The 22,268-nt window shown below is 44.0% G+C and overlaps 1 long non-coding RNA gene across 2 annotated transcripts; it reads right to left on the bottom strand.

Moving 5' to 3' along the window:
* Positions 1 to 5,368: 5,368 nt before the first annotated feature.
* LOC309440662 lies at positions 5,369 to 22,215 on the bottom strand. 2 transcript variants are annotated; one of them, XR_014184242.1, is made up of 5 exons: positions 21,950 to 22,215; positions 21,440 to 21,558; positions 19,420 to 19,503; positions 18,690 to 18,807; positions 5,369 to 6,150 (listed from the first exon to the last, which is right to left on the bottom strand). It is a non-coding gene; the product is annotated as an uncharacterized lncRNA (long non-coding RNA). The 2 variants fall into 2 exon arrangements; XR_014184243.1 differs by having other exon boundaries at positions 21,440 to 21,555.
* Between the last annotated feature and the right edge of the window lie 53 nt (positions 22,216 to 22,268).

Raw genomic sequence — 22,268 nt, 5'->3', positions numbered from 1 at the left:
CACAGTTCACACCGTGTGTCTGAGGACGTTGTGTTGTTTCTTCTTGAACACTGTCAGGCTGGGGCTGTGACACCTCCCTGGGGAGCCTGTTCAGTGTCCAGCACCTCTGGGTGAAGAACCTTTTCCTCATGTCCAACTGACCCTTCCCCAGCACATTTTCCTGCCATTCACAGAATGACAGAATGTCAGGGATTGGAAGGGCCCTGGAAAGCTCATCCAGTGCAATCCCCCCATGGAGCAGGAACACCCAGATGAGGTTACACAGGAAGGTGTCCAGGCGGGTTGGAATGTCTGCACAGAAGGAGACTCCACAACCTCCCTGGGCAGCCTGGGCCAGGCTCTGCCACCCTCACCGGGAACAAGTTTCTTCTCAAATTTAAGTGGAACCTCCTGTGTTCCAGTTTGCGCCCATTGCCCCTTGTCCTACCATTGGTTGTCACCGAGAAGAGCCTGGCTCCATCCTCCTGACACTCCCCCTTTATATATCTGTAAACATGAATGAGGTCACCCCTCAGCTTCCTCTTGTCCAGCTCCAGAGCCCCAGCTCCCTCAGCCTTTCCTCACACAGGAGATTCCCTGGGGTTCTGTCACTGGTCACCAGAGAGAAGACTCAGCCCTGCTCCCCTTGCGATGAAGCTGTAGCCACCATGAGCTCTCCCCTCAGTCTCCTCCAGGCTGAACAAACCCTGTGACTCCAGCCGCTCCTCATATGGCCTCCCCTCCAAACCCTTCACCAACTTCATAGCCCTGTAAATAAAATAAACTACGTCGAAGCTTTCTGAGCGCCAGGTGGCCAAAACCAAATTAAAATCCGACATCAGCGTAACTTGCTGCAAGCAGGTGAGGCGCAGCCTGCGGTGCTGGGGGAAACTCTTTTATTTCAGTCTCCAGTGGCTGTTCTGGCTGTTGGGCTTCCGCTCACCACCTTTGTCGTAACATCAAGAGCTTGCAATAAGTCAGCTGTTATTGATAAAATCTTAGTTAAAATAAAAACACAGAACAATTTAACTTGGGAATTGTAAGGAGTCATTGAAGGAGGGATGTTGTTTTTACACTGATCTGGCACCTGACCCCGGCGAGGCGGGGAAAAGGACTGAGAGACATCAGACTATGAATCCTTAATGTAAAACAAAGTCTCTTCGAACTAATCCCGGAATGCAAACTGATTTCTCTATGTAAAAGTTTAAAAAGTTAAGCTAGGGGGAAGGGTAGTCAGAAAGCCTGGTATCCGTATTTTAAATAAATCAATAAGGGGAGGAGGTTGTTAGAATTAGAGGAATGAGATAGGTAAACTGAGGCAGGCATTGGGTGGTCTGTAAACCCTGCAGTACCAACCAGTGGGGAACAGGGGAGGGAATTTGTGGCTAGGATTAGGGTGGTATAAACAGGGGCTTTTTGCCCTTTTCCATGTGCCTACCTTCATACAGAACACCCAGGTTTGCAAATTCGTTAATAAAATCGGCTTTGCTGAGAGATCCTGCCTGGGCCTATTATACTGGAAAGGTAATTGTTTGCTACAGGAGTCCCCTCTGGACAAGTTCTCTAAGTAGAAAGAGGGTAAAATTTAGTGTCATGAACGCTAACGCCTTGCATCCTATTTAAACCTTGCACTTCACAAATTGTGCCTTGTTAATGCATACCAAAAGTTGTTTTGTTTTATTTGTATTATTTGTATTATTTAATCCAACAAAGTCTGACTAAAACTTTTCCTCCAGGAGGATGAAAACACAAGGGAGGGACTGGATGTGCCCGTATGTCACAGTAACGTCAAGCAAGAGACTGTTTTTGCTGATCTTGGCATGTAAACATACTGAATCTAAGAAAAAAAATCCCATGGGTTATGCTAATCAACAAGCGATTGCAGACATTACCCAGGCGAAATCAAAATTCAACTTGAATAAATAGTAATGTATACACAGAGACAGATGAAACACAGTGATGTAAAGAACTACCAAATACTGCAGGTTCTTCAAATATAGTTTAGCTACTCAAAGGGAAAATTCTGTGTGTAATGAAACTCAAATGTAGAGCCATTGTGAAAGTTGCATTTTGCGATCTGCCAGGACCTGCAGCTCTTTAAACTTTCTCATCAGTGTTGATGAAGAGGGAATGAGGCTTTTTTCAATCTCAGGATGCGGGCAAACACTTTCACCCTATGCAAGCCATGTAGTAGTTGAGAGGGGAAATGCAAGTGGAAGAGGGTGTGTGAGATTTCACTTGACTTTTCCCTCAGGCAAATTATTTTTACCTGGTTATCTGTGCCCAGCGCTCATGGGCTACATATAAATGCATCTTTTTCACTCAAATAGTAAACCAGGGTCTGGGTACCATATCGGCTACTATTTCACCACTCTTTGCTTGACACCTGCTGGAAGTCATCATGGAAATGAATGAGAAATGCAGGCGCCATGGTGGGTCACCCAGCTGTTAGTCAATAGGGCAGAGGAGGTTTTCTCCAGAGGAATGGACAGGAGCAGCGTCCTCCAGAGCTGAGCCACAACTCCTTCATCTTCTCCCGTAAAGCTCCTTGTAAACCCGCTGAGCTAACAAAATACTGCCTTAAACACAGAATTTTCAGAGATGCCAGATGACCCTGTACCCTTTCAGGCAGCTCCTTTTCTCCCCCTTGCTCTTGTTGCCACGATCTTGTTCTTAATTCAATTCTTTTTTGGGGGGTTGTGTCTGGGGACAACCCAGGTGTTGACAGCTTAAATTCTCCCATCCCTTGGCGGGGGGAGGGATTTATTTGTGAATAGATTTAATACCGGCCGCTCTGATCTGTTTTTTTCCCAAGTTGACCAGGCTTAAAACCTGATTCTTCCAAAAGCTTTGCAAGGCTGGCTTGCGTGAGCGTGGCCGCACCAGGAAAGGTTTAAGAAGCTGAAACTGGACCAGCCTTGTTTCTCCTGGGGAAGCAGGGAAGCTGGCGGGGGTTCCTGCTTTTCAGCAAGGCGCTGTTTTCTCCCCGACTATCATTTCTTGTGATCCCATCTTACTAATGCTATAATGGGATTAATGTCGCTAACATTTCTCCTGGGGTGATCATATAATAAATTCCCCCTTTCTGGGGTTGTTCCCCTAGTATGGGCATTTTCTGGCAAATAATACGAACCTGCAGGCTGTGTAAACTGATTCCCGGGGAGCCTGACCTCCCTTTCGGGAATGACAAAGGGCCGTCCGAGAGGTTTAGAAATACTTGTCCTGGGCTTAATCATGCTGAGCCACTTGTGTTCCTGCAAACAACCTTTCCTGCTGCGCTAGGGATTGTGCTGGCACCAAAAAACCACCATTTTGGGGGGTTTTCTGAGGGATAGAGGTGCCTTTGTAGGGGCAGGAAGGACAACCCCCTTCTCAGCCAGTGGTTTGGTTTAATCAATTAATCAAAATCGATGTATGCATGACTGAATCAACAGTAAAATGCTAACAGATCATTGTCATTAATAAGCATTAGGTATTGAGCAACAAGTAATAAACAATATTCAATTTGAAGATATGTTTCTATTTAGATGTAGTATATTTACTATTAGCACACTAATACTTCGTTAACGAACTAATATTAAACTAACTTGAATAAAATTTCAATAGCCTTCATCTTACCACACTCAGCAGGTACATCTGTCAGTACGGCCATGACCATTTACCCAGTCACTTCACTCATGACGTCACTTGATACCACATGACATCGTTTACTCACTGATTGTATTGATGACATCATTTACTCACTGATTGCATTTATGACATCACATCGACTGGCAACATTTATGTCGGTTGCATCATTTCAGTGGGTCATGTCTGTTATTTAGTGGCTTTATCCATTATACCATTTATCATTAAATGGCATTGTCGAGTCAATACCTTCATGATATCATTTTGACACCATATGACATCATTTATTCTTTACGCTAGCCCTCAAGTTAGATGGGGCTGCACTGACTGGGACGTTTTTAAAAGCCTTAAAAATAGGAATGGTAGGAACATTCATTGCTCTGGATTTGCAGAGCGCGTCGCGCAGTCCCATGGGGCTCTGTCACTGTCCCTGATGGTGTGAAGGACAACAGCAGCGGCAGCAGAGCAAAAAATAAGAATTAAGTACATCGGGAACTGAGTCAAGCAAAGGGCACATTACCTCACACGCCATGGTTTTAAGAAGCTGCAATATACACGGTAAAAGAGACCAAAATTTCCATTTCCAAAGGAGGCAGGAGATTCCAATTCTGCTATTTTTATTATTCAAGCAAGCGATTAATGGTGAGATAGCGTCATCTTCTCAGATCAGCAGCAATATCACCCAGTGATCTGTTGCAGACAAGCAGCATTATAAATGCAAGATTGTAGAGCAGGGGTGTCAAACTCATTTTCACCGGGGGCCACATCAGCTTCACAGTTGCCTTCAAAGGGCTAAATGTAATTTTAGGACTGTATAAGTGTATAACTGTATAAGTGTAACTAGTCCTACATTCATACATAACCCGTCATAGAGTTTTCCTCCTGTTCATTTCAGATCATTAGAAAAATATGCAAACTCATTTAATTTGGTTTTAATGGCTGAGTGCTCCTGATTAAAACAACATGTGTCTTTGGGGGAAAACGCATCAAAATTTGAAATAAAAGGAGAAATGCTTACCAGCGGCAAGGCAATAGCAAACATTTCTCTGTTTAAATAGAAGAAAGAAAAATGAAAAAGAGGCAGGAAAGGAGGAAGAAAAGAGAATTGAAAGCAGACGAGAAGCAGTTACTGAGAGAGGACCCAAGGGGAACCCCATGTCCCAGCCCATGACAACCACAGCAGGTTCCCCCCCCCGCCATTTCCATCGCTGCTAACAGGGTTTGTTGCTCTTTTTAGGAGAAAACGATGTTTTCTTTTCAGGCATGTTTCCTGAGAACAACATCTCTGGGATTTTCATATCCCTCACCCCCTTTTCTCCAGCACCTTTGGCTCCGACACTCTGTGCTGCCTCCTCTTTGAAGGAGCGAGCGCCTGCTCCCGATGATGCTTGTCCAAACCCACAAGGTTTTCCCACGTCATTGCGCATTGTTCCTCACCACAACAGTCCCCGGTGCCGGTTTATGGAGCAAATTGTTTTAGCCAGGAGGATTTTAAGGCTGACATGAGATTTTTGTCCCTATGGCTGAGTCGCAAAGGAGCGTGGCTGACGGAGGGCACCACGTAGGAGGGTAGCGAGGGGCACAAGGAGACGGATCCAGCAGCATTCCGACAGCAGCTCCACCGGGCCGCTGTCTCTGTGCTCTTGCAGGCTGTGGCAGGAGTTTTGACCTGATTCGCTTTGAAACTCTTATCGAAACTGCACCTCACATGCCGCAGCCCTCTATTTTGCCCACAACATTAGTGTTGCTCGTTCAAAAAGTCTTTGTTTTTTTCCCCAGGACTTCTAACATTAATTGTGTATAATGGTTCTGTTTGCCTGTTTCCTTGTAAAACCCTGTGCTTACCCCCAAAAGGTAAATTGTGTTTTTCCATAAACACACACACACTAGCAGAGCTCGGCTGAGACTGGACCGTAGCATCCTCCTCCCCACAGACTGTGCCTGAGTGCTCGGGCAGGTCCATCAGCACAGGGCTCTACTGCAGCCTAAAAGGCGTTAATTACAGAATGGTTAAAACCCAATTACCTCAGCCAGGCTGTGGGCAGGAGGTAGAAGAAGAAAACTTTAGGAAATCAGCAGCGCTAAGGTGGGATTTCACCAGAGCGGCTGCACAGCTGCATCTTTGCGGTGACTTGTGGAGCCCCATTAGCTCTCAGCTTTCCAAAGAGGAAAAGATTAACTTGCAGATGCTCCTTGTGTTCCCTTCGCCAGCAGGTTCATCCTCAGAGCAGCTGCTAAAATCACCAGAGAACAGGAGGAAACGCTCAAGGCAGAGGCTGGGAAGAGGTTTTCTGCTGAGCCCAGAGATGTTGCTGTCATGGAGCGACAGATCTGTCCCGCTCAGTCCCAGGGTCCCACCCTGGAGGCTTTTTCTGATCACACCCTGTATTTATCCTTCACCTCAGATGATTTTTGGGAATTGCCGTTTCCAAACGGTTCGGGGTTTTGTCCTCTTGTGCTGCTGGCACCCAGGGAGGGCACGAGTTTCTTTCTCAAACTTTCTCAAACTGCATTTTCATAGTTTTCCCTCTAGGGGCAGCTAGTCTAAAGCAAGAAAAAGATCTGTATTTGAAAAACTAATTCCTGTTCCTACTGAACGCAGCTCTGATGAAGACTAACATCAGCATGAGCCTGTTTTAAGAGGGTCTAGTAGTTATCATTTATTTTAATGTCCAATGCCCTGCCTAAAGCTGCTTGGTCATTTGTGTCCCGTGTCACTACATCAGCTCTATTCCTCAAATTAGAATAAGGTCTATAAGTTAAGTCTCCATTTGCTGTAATAATAATAAGAACAACAACAATAATAATAAAGATATTATTATTGTTGTTCTTATAGAGTGTGGGCAATAGTCTTGCTTTGGACAGGAGCTTCCTTCCCAGTGCTGCTGCTGTCATGCCGTGGGTCTGGGCAAAGGGGATTGAGGAAGCGAGAGGAGAAGCTGATGCTAAGGTTCTCATTTTGATGGCAAATTTTGGTAACTTGAAGATTTACAACCAAAATCCAAGTGGAGCATGCATACTTTAGTTTAAGAGAACCAGAAAACTGTATAAACCATATAAAACTCAGAATCACATAACCACCCTGCTAGTGCCAAGCATGCGAGAGAGTCTTACCCTTTTGGCTACAAAGCTTATCAGTGTAAAATAATGTTTACACCACCGCTTAAAGAAAGAAAAGGCAACAGGAAAGCACATTTGTTCTACAGGTGGTTCAGATACCGATGTGGCTCAGATCTCCCTTGCTTGGGCTGGAGTGCCTTTTGGAGGAGACGATGGCAGAGGTTTTGTGGGAAGAATGCGGGAAGTTGAGCAGCTCCCATCAAATTCCCCAGGAGTTTTGTCCCGGAGCGCCGGCCAGACGTGTCAGTCCTATTAGCAGCATTATTCACGGGTCACGGCACAAGGGCAGAGGGTTGAATGTGTTTGTTCTGCAAATCGGACTAATATTTGAGGACTGTAAAAGAGCATGTGTAACACGTTTGGCCTCTTGCTGGTATCTTAGATTGCAGCGTACTATGTTTCCCTTAAATTACATTAGCTCAGATCCGGTTTTATGATAACTTACAACTAGGAAAGACTTCAATTTCATTAATAACGGCCACCATCTTTTTAACATTTAATACATCATAAATCATCGCAAAAATTATTTGCTCTTGATTTGAAATGAGACGGCTGGAACAAAATCAAATTGGGAGCCCCTTGAGTCAGCCAAGGGCTGGGTTTGTTCCTGAAAGGTGCTGCGAGGCTGCGCTGAGCTTCTGGAATTACAGCCGCAGCTGTCATTTGATTTCAGTGCTTCACCATCACTACAGTCCGTGCACCCTTTGTGCAATAAGGATAAATGGCGCATGATGAATAAATGCCAGCAAATAGCTGATCCGGTGTCACCCACTGTCCCACGTCCCTCAGAGCTCAGCTTGTACACCATGTCCTTTGACACCCGCTTAAATATACAGCAGCAATAACACAGGGCTAATAATAATAGTATTAAATTGAGCACTTAAACACGGGAAAGCTTTTTTTAACTGAGTGCAGCATGATGTTTTTGATGTAGGAAGGATGCTTGAGGTAAATGTTGCAAGAATAATTTGTATTCACTATGTACATGAATACAGATGCCATCTGGATGGCATGCACGGGATGTTTAGAAATTGAAATCTCGTTAACCTAGCAGTAATTTAGGACTATTAGAGGCAAGCTTAGGGTCTTTAATCAGTAACACTGTATTAGCATAATGGAGTTAATTGCAATAAAGTAAAATATGCTGATTAAAGAACATTTTTCGCTATGTAGGACCTACTATTTGCAAAAACACCTGTGGGCCAAATCCTGCCTCCAGTTGCTGAACCCTTTCTCAAGTCAAGGAGAGAAAAGGTTTTGGTTTCGCCTGCTGTAAGGCTGGCCCCAAACTGCCTATCTTCGCCCTGATTTTGCAGTGGGAGGAACACAGGCTGCCCCTTGTGCTTGCTCAGCTTCCCACTCCTGCTGATGGAGCTTGATGAAGTGCGAACACCCTTGAAGTGCTTGATGAAGTGCGAACACCCTTGCACCAAGGCCGGAGGCTCAAGTGAAGAACCACAGGTTTTCTGCCTGATGTGCTGAAATCCTGCCTGAAGGAACTAGGAGGGCTGGGCCCTGCTGTTACAGGCGTTGCATTGGGCATCACTTGTTTTGTATGTTCTATTATTATTATAATTACTACTATTAGTGGTTTATCTTCCTTCACTGCCCTATTAAACTGCTCGTATCTCAACTCATGAGGTTGTTTTTCTTTCTAACACTCTCCCCATCCCACTTTGGGTGGCAGGGAGTGAGCGAGTGGCTGTGTGGTCCTAGTTGCCGGCTGGGGTTACAAGTGACAATTTGTAGGGCAACAGCAACCAGCCGCAAGGAAAAGGGAGAGAACAGCACCAGGGCTGTAACTGAGACCAGAGACACTGCTGTTGCTGTTAATGGTGCACTGGATTCATTCCCTAAAAAGGAACTTATCTGGCTTATTTTAAACCCCACTGATCCCAAGATGTCAATAGCTTTATTATCTCCGTGTCCCGGGGACTGTTCTGATAGAAACGTGGCTGAGAGCAGCAAAGGGCTGTAATTCAAGTGAAGTTCACTGTTGCAAAAATTTCCTTCCAAACTAGGAACAAATAAAACTCCATCTCTTCTCTGCCCTGGATAGGAATCCTCCCTGGGAGCTCAACATGCCTTCTCTTTCCTTTTGCTGCCACTTGAAGCCTTTCTCAGATGTTGTCTGAGATGATCTCTGTATCCTTCTCCACCTGATGCTCAGACCACAGCCGTGCTCCAAGGATGCAGCTCCCACCACCCTCGGTACCCTCCTCTGTGCCGCAGAGCTGCTCTTTATCATGGGAGAGATCAAAGACACCCCGAGATAAATCTATTTAACTGTAATTTGTCCTGAAATGCTTGATTTGGAAGATGGCTGGATTCTCATCTGGCCGGGCACTCCTGCAAAGTCTCTGTCCTGATTTTGTTAAAAATGAGTTTCTCTTTTAGTGAATTTACTTGTCAGCTACAGCCGTCTTATTAGCTGCATTTTCCTGAAAGCCAGATACATGTTTTGGTGAACATAGCAATGGTGTGCAAGGTCATTGATAAGAATGGATACACATCTCGCCAGAGGGGCAACGAGAAACAGATGACCAAAAACTGACCAACAGAGTATAACATCCCATTCACATGATACTTCATATAAAAGTGGGAGATCACGAGGATCTTGTCCCTTTTTCCTTATGGCCAATATTAGGAGAGGATCTTGCGAGTCGTCCCTGTGAACTGAGGCCAGTGACAGACTGAATCCAGCTCCGGTTGGCTGTAGAGTCCAGTCCAGGACTTCGGCTGCTGGCTCTGCAGTTGCTGGGACTTTAAAGATTTGTTTTGTATATTTTGTATTATTTTTCTCTATTTTATTAATAGCATTAGTAAAATATTTTTAATTTTTCCAACTCTCTTCTCTCTGTCCTTCTTTCCCTCCCGATCGCCTGTGCTGAGTGGGAAGTGGGGAGAGGGATGAGCTAAAGGGGAAAGAGGGAGATAAGGGGGCTAACAATACATCTGCCACAGTTTTATTGTCACCCCGCAATCAAACCTCGACAGTCTCCTAGTCACGACGCTCCCTCTCACGCAGCTCAACCTTAGCTCCTCTCCTTGAAAAAGGTGGCTCAGAACTGTCACCTTTCTTCTGGCCATGACCACGTGTTTTTCAGGGTGGGCCTGCTTTGCCTTCAGTTCAAGGACAAGGACGACAGTCCCAGCTCTGTTATCACCATCTGGCTGCCCTCAGCTATTTTTGGGTTCCCCCATAAACCTCCATACCTCCAAATAGGTCCCTTCCTCCTCCCTTCAGAGACGGGAGTTGCACACGGGCACGATGCAGTTTTGCAGACTCCTAACATCTCCTTTCTGTCTCAATACCTATTTTTGTTTATTTGCTTCTAAATAATTTGAAAAGGGGTATTTAGGAAAGACTATTTGTCTTCCCTGAGTGACACAAGCATGTCTAGTTCATACAGGAGCAGCCACACGTGTCAGACATGAAGTCCCATACGTCTCCACCAACGCGTACAGAGCACAAAACTGCAGTGAGACTTTCCTGGCGCCAGGCTCGGTGCCGCAGGGCTTCTCACAGGTTCTCTTTGTGTTTAACAGCCCAGGATTCTTTTCAGCGAAAAATAACGTGCTCTGAGGTCTTGGAAGAATTAGCTGGCTTTCCTGTGCCAAGAAGAAGCGCTGACTTTCTGTGTCAGCTCAAAGTTATTCTCGGTAATAAATTAGCCCTTGTTCAGACCGCACATACTTTAACGGGCTTCTGGACTCTGACTTGCTTACGGCTGCTGCAGGAGCCAAATGCCAAAATACGCTCAGGAGTCAAACACAGAAGGCTTTCATCTGGCTAAAAAAACCCTATCAGCAGTGTCAAATTATCCAAGAGGAAATCTCCAACCGTGGGTGGCATAATCAAAGCTTTTGCAAAGTGTGTTTTTCTTGCGCAAAATACATAGGGGCTTAAAACTGTAATAGATTCAAATGCAAATATCAGTTCTCCTTATTAAATAAACAACTAGTAAGAAAACACTTGTTCATCAGCAGGAAGATTTATAATATCTACAGAATGTGCAACAGGATATTTGCACTGCCATCAGCAGCTTTGGTATGACCAGAAAAGCCTGAGCAGGATCTTTAAACACACAGACCGCAAGTCTTTTGTTCTGTGTCTGCTTAAGTCGGAGTAGTAATAAAAATACACTGACAACAGAGGAAGCCGATTCACTTTTAACATTTTCCATGAGATAAACGACAGCTTTGGCTCAGTACAACCGACTGAATTTTACCTTACGAGAAGTTGAGAGGTAGTTTTGGAGTTGAGGGGTGATGCGGGGATGGCACCAGTTCAAGCGAGACTGTTGTGTAAACTTGCTCTGTTTGTAGTGAGACAATCTGCCTTGACCTCAAAATTCAGCTGGAATTTCTCAGGCCAAAATTATAGGGAAGCTAAAGCAGGAGTTTTACAAAAGGAGCAAGCTGCAACCTTTTTGTGAAAGAGGGAATGCTTTACAGTTAGCAACAAGATCCAAGTGTCACCTTTGTTAATTTTAACCTTATTCCAACCCCACGATTTCCCAAAAATAGACTTGCTCACCAGGAATGTCACGTTCATCTTGATTCAGCTAATAATATTTACACTTTTACGTTGGATGGGATTAATTTTCCTATCCTGTTAATGCAGCATATGATGATTAAATATCTTTTTTTGTGTGTAGACGTACATTTTCTGTGTCAGAAAGGAAAGCAACCTGCATTTTAAATTACTGAATGGTAATTGTAGGTGGCTGTTTTTCATAAAAATAAAGGAATTCCTTTCAGTAGGATAAGCAGTTATAAGAATCCCTTTTGTACAAAATGAGTTCACAAGTGAATTTGTTCGACAGTCACGGGTTATGGGTCTATTGAAGAACATTTCCTGCCCCTCAAAGGCAAAGGTGTCAATGCAGTGAACATGTATAACATGGTGTCATGGACTAAAGCTATTGACTCTTCCCAAATGATGGTTTTCAGTAATAACACCTTGTACAACTAATGCTACGGGTCAGATCCAGCCAGATTTCAATAAGACTCATTTCACATCCACATCTAAAGAAGTGTGGTCAGTGCCTGAGCAAACAGGGATCCAATGACAAGCACTGAAGCAAAGGAAAATCATCCTGGCATTTTAAGGAAAAGGCCTTACAAAATCAATACACAGCCCTGCACCGTTGACATATCAAATGCAAAAGTGAATTCCAGCAAGAGAAATGTGCCAAAAAGAAAAGATTTTATCCTGACATGAGTGAAGGAAACACAGACATTTAATCAGGGTAAATGTCAAGAAAGTGGAAAGAAATAAGAGCAACTGTTCTGCACAGCACTATTTCCCCAGTTATAAAAGCAGTGACTGAAAAATGAGACCCTACGGCTTAGGAAACTCTGACTTCAGGCTCTCTGGACAGACCAGCTCACTGTCATCAGCAAAACCACGACAGACCTCATAATCCCCCAAAGAAAGCAAGAAGAAAAATGCTGGAGTTTGACCGGGTTATCAAGCAGCACTCGCCCACGTACAGCTTGTTTCTGTCCGAGATTCCTTTCCTCAACCACGTCACTAACAGCAAAGAAAAGCTTGCCTGGACCCAAGCCTTTTCTAGATTATTTCTTTATTGTTCTTTTGAGTTTGAATGGATTCTTCATACACATATAAAGAAAATAAGATGATTTTCATAGCTCTTTGGTTTTCAGCACAAGACTCAAAAGGCATTCCTGAAACATCTCAGCATCATTTCTCTCTCCAGGCCCACGCCGCAGGCACCGTTATTGTACCGTGCAGCACTTTTCAAGCCTGTATAAAGAAGAGTAAATGAATTTACCTTAATGAATGGTAAATCCAACCTACAACTCCCTTTTCCTTTGTCTAAGCTAAAAGCATTACTGCCATGAGCTGGTTTGGAGGGGCAAGCAGACAAAAGTTTTTAATTTGTTACCACAGATGTCAATGGGGAAGTGAAGGATTTTCTAGGCGAAAGACTAAGACTCAGCTAACTCCAGCTGAATGCCTCTTTCTGTTCATTTGCCTTTTGTGCTGCAACTGCTAATGGTGCTAAAAGAATAGACCCCGATGACTGGCGTGCCATTCATTCCCGTTATTGAATCTGCGCTCTGAAACGCAGGCAAGATCAGCTGAGCTCCGGGCAAAGCTGCAAAGCAAATCAACACCTTTCCTCTGCAAAGCTCTGTTTGCCGTCAGGCTCAGCCCGGTTCTGGGTGGAGCAAAACCTTTCCAAAAGCACACACAGATTATATGCTTTGTTCGCAACCTGTTGCCTGGAAACCATGAAAAGAGCTAAATACACAAGAGCTAAAATGAAACAAATGAACAGCGGAAAACAGCTTTGCGGTTTATTTGAGCGTGAGATTTATCGACAACCGATATGGACTGGCCTTGCTACCATAACCGAGATGTACTTTTGACATGCCCACAGACTTTGAGGAGGCCAGAACAAGCATCCACCTTCGTTTTAGTGCTGAAAGGATCTAGGAGTCACTGCTTGCCATTTGCTTCTCCTCTTGCGTGAGGGTATCAGCAAGTACGATAATCTCTCTGGCTTCCTAATGCATCGCCATCTCTCAAATCTATATGAGAAGAAAGCTGGGCTTCACAAAATAGGGCAGAGAAGCAAAGCAAACCAGCAGTGAGTTGTTACCACCCATGGGGAAAAAAAGAGGTGACAAAGTTAACTAGTCCAGATAAGAAAGTCTGAAATGTTTGAACTTAAATTGCCTTCAAACTTCCTGAGAAATATCTGTAAATATCTATAACATAGATTGGCCAATAAAAGTTAACAGTGGCCTGAGTTTTTCTAAAGGTAGTGTGTGTGATCAACATGTTTTTAAAGAAAAGAAAATAGAAAATGTAGAAGGAATCTAAAAGCAGTATCATAAGGATATTTTACTGCCTTAGGATAGAGAGAAATGTTACCAGACAATATTTTGTTTACTGAATCTATTAAAAAGGTGGCTTGATCATGAAGAAAATCTGTCTTAGTTGACTGTTGCAATTTTAGAAAGCTGCTGACCAGCCATGACTGTACATCTGAATAAATTGGCAACCTGCCCCCATTTCCAGTTCTTCACCCTGAAATAATTTAACGAGACGTGGCTTTGAATGCAGCGTGGTACGGCTGGATCCGTTTCACACCAGCTCCTGATGCTGAACTTTTCTGAAGCTCTTTCAGAGCCTTTCGCATCCCTCTTGTCACGCGGGGAGGGATGGCAGCGGTCAGGGGAGGCCGTGCTGTCGGCATCGTCATTACAACAGCATTAATCTTTCCCTGTCTCTGCCGACCGCGTCTCTTCTGACCTGACTTAAACTCGCCTTTGCCGTTACGTGGCCACACCGCACAGATGGCTCACAGCTGCTCGGAGATCGGCCGGTCTGTTCAAGCCTTTCTCTTCATTACTTTGAGCTGATGAGTTTGCAGCAGAAATCCCTGTCGTTCGCTACAAGAGCACAGTTTTTCACTGTTAAATTTCAGCCCATCTCTGACTGGTTGTTCTCTGTATTTGGTCACTGTCAAGCTTTGTGCTGTCAGTAAACTCCATTATTATGCCTTTCTTTTGGCCATTTAAGCCCAAACCCAGCCTGTCAGAACCATAAAAAAAAGATTGCCGCTGGATTAATTATTATATTTACCAATTCTTTCATGATTCACTACTCTAACTAGTCCCTTGCCTTGAGCATGTTACAATCTTTGAGCTATTTTTCTGCCTTCTGTTTGTTGAAAATACAACCCAGAAATTTACCTTTTCCATATACAGAGCACACATCCACATTGTGTAGTTTCTCTCCCCCTCTTACTTATGGGGGAAAATAAACTGTTATTATTTATTTTTACTCTTGGAAAACCCATTTTGGCCGGACTTTGAGAGTTCCTGTATTTACCTCTGTGTTTTTAAAACTCCAAGCCATTCCACAGCCTGTGTGTGCTGTATGAGATCACGCTACTCAAGAACTGGAAGGGTTTGACATGCTCCAGAAAGACAAGTCACATAATTATGGGGTTGTCACACTGATGGAGCTGCCCACACATGGTGAAACCACCTGCAAGACCAGGTCAAACCACTTAGGATCCCCAAAGGTTTCTGTATTTTCTGAGAGAACAAGCCACGTGACACACGGCCTCATTACGACATAGCTGTGCTGATCACGCCGCTTCAATTATCACAGAATCCCAGACTGGTTTGGGTTGAAGGGACCTCTGGAGATCACCCAGTCCAACCCACCTGCTCACGCAGGGTCACAGAGCAGATCACACAGGGTCACGTCCAGGGGGTTTGAATGTCTCAGAGAAGGAGCCTCCACACCCGCTCTGGGCAGCCTAGGCCAGGCTCTGGCACCTCACAGCAAAGAAGTTCATGTTCAGATGGACCCTCCTGTGTTTCAGTCTGTGCCTGTTGCCCCTCACCCTGTCATTGGGCACTACTGAACAGAGTCTGGTCCAACCTCTTGACACCCACCTTGGATATATTTATCAGCATAAATAAGACCCCCTCTCAGCCTTCTAATAATAATATCATGCCAGAAGGGAGAGACCTGAGCCCTGTTCCCAAGCATATAAAGCACTCAGGGGTTCTAAAAGTGCTGTTTTCCCCATAAGTGACCAAACAGGACCGATATCCCAGGCGCTGGGAAGGTGATCTCCAGAGCAAGAGACTTCCCACTGACAACTGCTGACAAGCCGCAGTGCTGGAAGATCCAAACCAGAATGACACGCAAGTCAGACCCAAACCATGAGGACATGGTCCCTCTCTGGTAGGATAGAATGGATGAGATCTGAACTCAACCCTTTCTGTGGAAAGCAATAATTACCAGTGCACGTGCCGTTCCTTTTCCAGTTCACTGATTGCTAACCAAAATGTGGCATCAAATAAGGAAAACATCATCACTTTCCATATGAGTGACAAATGTGTTCCTGCTCCCTGCTCACATGCACAAAAGACAAAAGACTCCCCCAAAAAAGAGAAAATGCCTCTGAAGAGCCGGGGATTCAAAAGGAAAGAGCAAGGATGTGATAGTGCCCCTGGATTAAAGTGATTTTGTACCTAGGGCCCCAAAACATGCATCCATAGTGAACATCACTCTGCTGACACAGCTTTGCACTGGAGAGCAGAGATGTGATGCCAACTGACAGAGGATCATCAGCCTGGCTTTCTGGATGCCACCATCTCACTCAGCAGCAACTCAGCTGCAGGCGAGCCAGTGAAGTTCACAGGGAAGAGGGTCACTCCCGGGTTTCCTACTTCCCTGTTATGCTGCGACTGTGAAACTCAAAGGCTGAGAACAACTTCTGTGTATTTCTTCTCCTAAAACTGTGGCTGGCCATCAGATAATAAGGAACAGCTGCCAGCCAGCAGAAGAGATCCTTGCCTGGGGATCTGTTCTATGTAAGTAAAGAAAATGAAAGGATGGCTTGCATGAAAAAGAAAGCAGAACACAAAATTAGAGACAAACTCTTTTTTCTCCCTGGACTGTGTAATAAATATAATTAGTTTTCAAAGTGTTATACAGAGAGCCAAAACCTAGAATCGTTCCTCATTTCTACAGCTGCAGGCAGGGAATTCTGTGCTATTTGAATTACTTGAATGCTCAGACTGGCAATGGAAGCAGATTCTTCACTCCTGAAAAGATCAGCTAATAGCACACACTCAGCTGGGGACATCTTAAAATATGTTTTCTCTGCCCTTCGGCTGCTAAAGAAATATATCACCATTAATGGTAATTACAGGCCATCAAAGCACTGAGGAACAGGAAGGCTTTATAGAAAAAAAGGTGTTTTCAGAAGAGGTTAGTGCATTAACTTTCTCAGTTGCATTTTGCATACAGCTTGGTTTAGAAATTGATGCATAGAAGAAGCAGAAATAAGGAATGGAAATTTGACTTATGAATTAACCAGCATCACCCTACGTGAAGATGGAAAGAAACAAAAAAGATGAAGGAGAACAAAAGAGAACAATTTGATATGGTTGCTTTTGAAACAGGCGTATTTGTAATTTTTTGAGCTTCTAATTTCAACATAAAGACGACACAACAAGGATCAAAAAAGGACATCACAATATTTGTAGTGGGTGAAAACTGCAACTTGGCTGCTGTGTAAACACTTTGTCCAGGGTTTTGGGATAAGAACTGTAGCTGTTCTCCAGAGAGAAGATAACACTCTGTGTGAGGACAAGGTTTGAAGAAGGAAAAGATGTATTTTCAGCACATGGAGGCTGCACTTGACTAAGTGGCATCAGGCAGGCTGGTACCTACCAGATTTCTAACTCACCTGGCCTGTTTGTCTCTGACACGTTGTGGAACTGTCTGAGCAGTGATGTGCACATACCTCAACTGAGGCCACATAGGCGCTGTACAAGTCATTTGGTCTTTCCTTATTTCTGAAGGTGACAAACGCCCTGCACAGATGTTCTGAAAAGAGCCTGTGCAACCATTCAAATACAGCAATGTTTTCAGCAGAGAGCAGCACTCAAACATTTCCTCTGTGACCAGAGGCCACAACGGCCTCTATGGACTCAGACTCCATCACACACAAAACTCCTCACAGAATATGTTATTGATAAGGTTTCCCTTGCCTTAATAGATAGAAGAAATCCCGTGAAAGCCACCAAAAACACATAATGAACCATCTCATGTGACAAGACAGGATGTGGCAATTTAATGTGATGCAATAGGAGTATGTAAGAGCTCACAGTGGGGAGTAACGATCTTCACGTGACAATTCAGGACACAGAATTCCCATTCTGGAATGAAAAGTGCTATCACAAATCAGTTTTTATTTAACTACCTTTTAAATTCACATTTTGAAAATCTGAAGATTTACAATCTCTAACAAAAACCTCTTATGAGTTCTCTTTTTCTCTCTCACACTGCTGTAATATGCAAAGTCATTTTCCCACTACAACCAATTACAGATTCATTATGGTAAATAATTATGTAGAACATGGAAATTCTATTTTTCATTGTGTTTTAGAAAATACCCTCAATAGGTTTCAAAACAACTTCAGACAGTATTTCCTGAAAACGGCACCATAGGTAGTTTCATGCTGATTTTGTTATAAAAGATGATGCGCTAGAAATGACTTGTGGTTAGATACGCCTGATATAAACTAAAGAAGTTCATAGGAAACAATGATGGAGCATTTGCATTTTTTTCCCCTCTGGACCTCTTCTCAAACTGAAATCCAAATTACTCCTCTGCACTGATATTGAAATGCTTACTTACAAATTTAGTGCAGCCTTGTAAAACCGGAAAGCTCCCAGGAATCACTTTTGAGGACCCATTTACATCTAAAAGAACTTTACTAAACAAACGATCAGAACCCTTATGTTTGTCTCATTGATTTTGAATTGCCATGGTTTTATAGTGGACAGTGACCTTTTTTAAAAACAATAACTAGTTATTAGCCTCATCTTCTTGCACAAGCTTGTATTTTCTGTGTTTAACCTGAGCCCTTTCCAGCACAGCCCCATGACCAGTGAAATGCATATGCAATCATTAGGAGCTTGTTTATCTGTTTAATGTGCTAGCAATTAAAATGAGGCGCAGTGGGTGTTCCGCCTCTTTGCTGAGGAGATTGTCTTCTGAATCACTGTGGGGCTGTTCCCCATTCTTTCAGATCCTTTAGTGTAGCTTAAAGACAGCACTAGGGTCTCGGTGATATATGAAATAATAGAAACTGCTATGAAAAATACTAGTGTAAAGTCACCTTGTACATGAAAACACTCCTAGAAATATTTTAAATATGAAATAGAAGTCTAAGAACTGGCCATATCCTGTGCAGAGCTGGAAATATACTGTTAGTTTGTATGTGTTTGTTCAAAACAATCTTTTGTGTCTCTACAGAGAATGAGACTTTGCTCCTCTTTCCTGAAGTTACCATTTCAAATACTTCTGATCTCTAAACGGGAGATGATGGGAGTTTAACTCAGGTTTCTAGTGCCAAACCCAACCGCTCTGTGCTTGTTTGGTACTCACCTACGACTGCCTCGAGATCCCAGGGCAGGAAAAGCAGCACATTGTGCAAGGCTCAGACAAACAGGCCACAAACAGCGACAGAAACAGTGAAGTACTTTGCGCTGTGCCCAAGATGCAGCTGAAACAGAAGTCCCAATAAAACAACTGAGTGCATTACCTCTCAAGTGAGATTTATTTGTTGACAGCTGACATGCTGCTAGGTATTAAGAGATCACAAATCCAACCCCTTATAGGTTGCATCTCTGTGAAACATACAGAACAAAATCCTCACTGTCAACAATTTTTGCTATATACTCCAAAAGTCTCCACCTTCCACCCTCGGAGAGGGTTGAGCCAAAGCCTTCAACAAGATAATTCAGTTTGCATACTGTACTATTCACCTTCCCAGGAAACACAGCAAGTACCCCTGCACAATGAGACAGCTGGGTCACGCCACTCTGCTTTAACACAGAGTGCCTGGAAGCTTTAAAATACTTCTTTATTCCTATACTTTCCTTTCCCCTTTATCTCTTGGCTTTAAAGGCTTTGCCTACTCTAACTGTTTGAGCCTTTGCATATCATTGCATTGACACTTTGGTTTGGCTGTTAATGAGGTGGGAGACAGGTGAGATACATACTTTCCAACACAATTTCAATAGTTGTCTAAATATATCATGGCCATCTATTTATTCAGTGAAAATTCTCAACTGTATAAGCAATAGCCCGACTGTGTAGACAGGCAGTAAAGTACCTGATCTTTCTTTGTATAAAATACGGGTCTCCTCAGTGACGTCTTGATTCTTAATTTTCTTTTAAGAAGTGATCTGAATCCATCCTGTTGCTAAATGAGTGTAAAAGTAATGATTTATTGTTTAAGATTTGAGGATCTGCGTTGCGTAGAACTGCTTGCTATGCTTCCTTAGCTAAAATATAACTGCCCTGGAAAAGATAAAAATAAGATACATGAGGAACTGAAGGCTTTAGTGACCACTAAATCCTTCAAGAGGAACCAAAAAGACTTGTAGGAGAGGAACATCCGGCCCCAGAAAGAATTAACAAGCAGGATAATCGCCAAGAAGTACGAAGTCATCAGAAATCAACAGTAACTAGGGGAAAAGTAAAGGCAGTAGGGGGAGATCGCAACCTCCAACTCACAAAACATCCCCTACTCAGAAAAGCCCACTGCTCCTGAAGCACGTGTAGAAGAATAAAAGTGGACGGTACCTTTAAACCAAACTGAGCAAGTTTAGACCAAGGATCTTTGAGTAGGCATAAATACGTAGAATATGTTAGGAGTGGTTTAAAGTGGAAATGTATAAATATGTAACTCAGCTTGCCTCTGGTGTGCCAGCTTTGCGAAAGACCACCTGGCACCTTTGTAGGAAACAATTAGCTTGCAAATATAATAGGCCTAGGCAGGATCTCTCAGCAAGGCATATTTTAATAACCATTTTGCAAGATCAGGTGTTCTACCTAGAGGTAGGCACACATAATAGGGCAAACAGCCCCCGCTTATATCACCCTAATCCTGGCCACAATTTCCCTTCCCTGTTCCCTATTCGTTGGGTACTTCAGGGTTTACAGACCACCCAACACCTGCCTCAGTTTACATATTTCATTCCTCTAACCCGAACAATACCCTTCCCCTTATCCATCTATTTAAAATATGGGTTCAAGGCTCTTTGGCTACCCTTCCCCTTGATTAACTTGTAAATACAGGTATATCAGTTTGCATTCCAGGATTAGTTTGAAGAGACTTACATTAAGGATCCATAGTCTGATGTCTCTTGGTCCTTCCCCCCAGCTGGGGTCAGGTGCCAGCTCCTCAGTTTTGTAAAAACAACATTCCTTTAATATTCCTTACACCTTTTTTGGCGCAGAACTGTAAATAAAGCAAATACCTCAATCCTATGTGAAACAAATCAAAGTTCTGCAACAAATCCAAAACGATGACACCTCTGTTGGTTTTGCTGAGACCTGGAAATGGCTGAGCTTGTGGATACCAGATCTGAGTACGCGGTTAAAGAGACTAATATGTGTTACAATTGTGTATCTATTTACTGATTCAGTGTGTGTGGAAATATTGTTCAATCCCAAGAGGGCACACTTATGAGAATTTGAGACAAGCGTAAGGAAAAGCGTGAATCTTTTCATGACGTAGTCTCAAAGGGGGGAAAATGATGTCTTGAGTAAAGTGAGTGAAGTTGAGACCAATGAACTACTTGGAGTAGGGATAAATATGTATATTAGGAGAGGCTAAAAGTTGGGAAGTATTAATATGTTGTACAGCTTGCTTTTAGTGTGCTAGCTTTGCAAAAGATCACCCAGCACCCTTTTCTGCACAGAACTGTAAATAAAGCAAATACTTTGACCCTGTGTTTGAATTGCTATCTGCATGCCAGGTAATGATCCCACTCTTCTGGGACAACACCAGGACATGCTGTGGGCCAAAAGCTAAAAAGCCCTTTTCCTGAGTCTTGAGATGTTTTTGTTAACCTCAAGTCTTGTTTCTCTTACAAATAACTCTGTTTCCTTAGCTACAAGCTGATACCTATTGAGAATGGGTATCATCAGCGCTGGGGATGTTTTGCTTACGCTTTTGCCAAAGCTGTTTTATAACCCGGTACGTCACCGTCATGCTCAGGCTTTTCCACAGGATGCCTCTTTTTATTCTTTGCTTTTCTAAGCCTTTCTAAGCTTTTCTGGCTAGCCCGTTACAATGCCATTATGCCGTTCCACCAGCGATACCAATGGGATGTGGGGATTACAACCTGTGCTGGTGGCTTTTCAGACATCGCTCCTGTCTGGAAACGTTCTCAGCTGCGAACTTCATGCTCCCACTCGTTCCGACTTTTCCACAGCTGTGTATTTCCACCTGAACCCACTCCTGCTGGGAACAAATAATCACATTAAAAAACCCCAACAACCCACAGTGCCCTCAACCTGCAGTGCCATCCCCAGCAGCAGCGCCCCGCAATCCCGCTCATAGTAACGCTGCCTGTACTTTTGAGTGGAATGCAATAGCTTTTGGGCAAAAAGAGCCAGGAATACCCTCAAAATCCCCTTCCTAGCTTTAGTCGCCCAACACATTGGCCAGACTGGAGAATGATGGTGCCCATGTTGGAGGCCAAGCCCTGACAAAGCAGGCACAAGAGGGGATGAGGATTAAGGATCTTAAGCTTTGTGAGGGGCCAGCCGTGGGTCAAAGATGCATTTTTTTCCCCACATATGGGCAAAGTCGTGAGGGGAAACGGCCCAAAATGAGGGGAGACAGTACCTACCTTACCTCCCTGGGGCTGCCCTTCGCATGATGGGCGCCCACCCAAGGCAGGCATAAGGCAGGGGGGTAGAATCAGGAGCTTCAGTGTGGTGAGGAGCCATACTTGGGTCCAAAAGGCGGCATTTTACCACATGGGTGCCATCCTGAGGGGAGCCACCGCCCCGGGCGAGGCGGGGGAGGTAGGGGAGATGGTAACTCCCCTCAGCTTGGGCTGTTTCCCCTCAGGACTTTGCCCACGCGAGGAGAAAAAACCGCCAAGCCCGCCCCGGCCCCTGAGGCGAGGGGAGGGCGAGAGGAGGCGGCTCCGCCCCGCCCCTTCC

Source organism: Streptopelia decaocto, assembly GCF_964273445.1.
Source record: "Streptopelia decaocto genome assembly, chromosome: 5".
In the NCBI taxonomy this organism is placed as follows: domain Eukaryota; kingdom Metazoa; phylum Chordata; class Aves; order Columbiformes; family Columbidae; genus Streptopelia; species Streptopelia decaocto.
The sequence above is the reverse complement of the archived record's forward strand: the minus strand, read 5'-3'. Positions and strand labels throughout refer to the sequence as shown.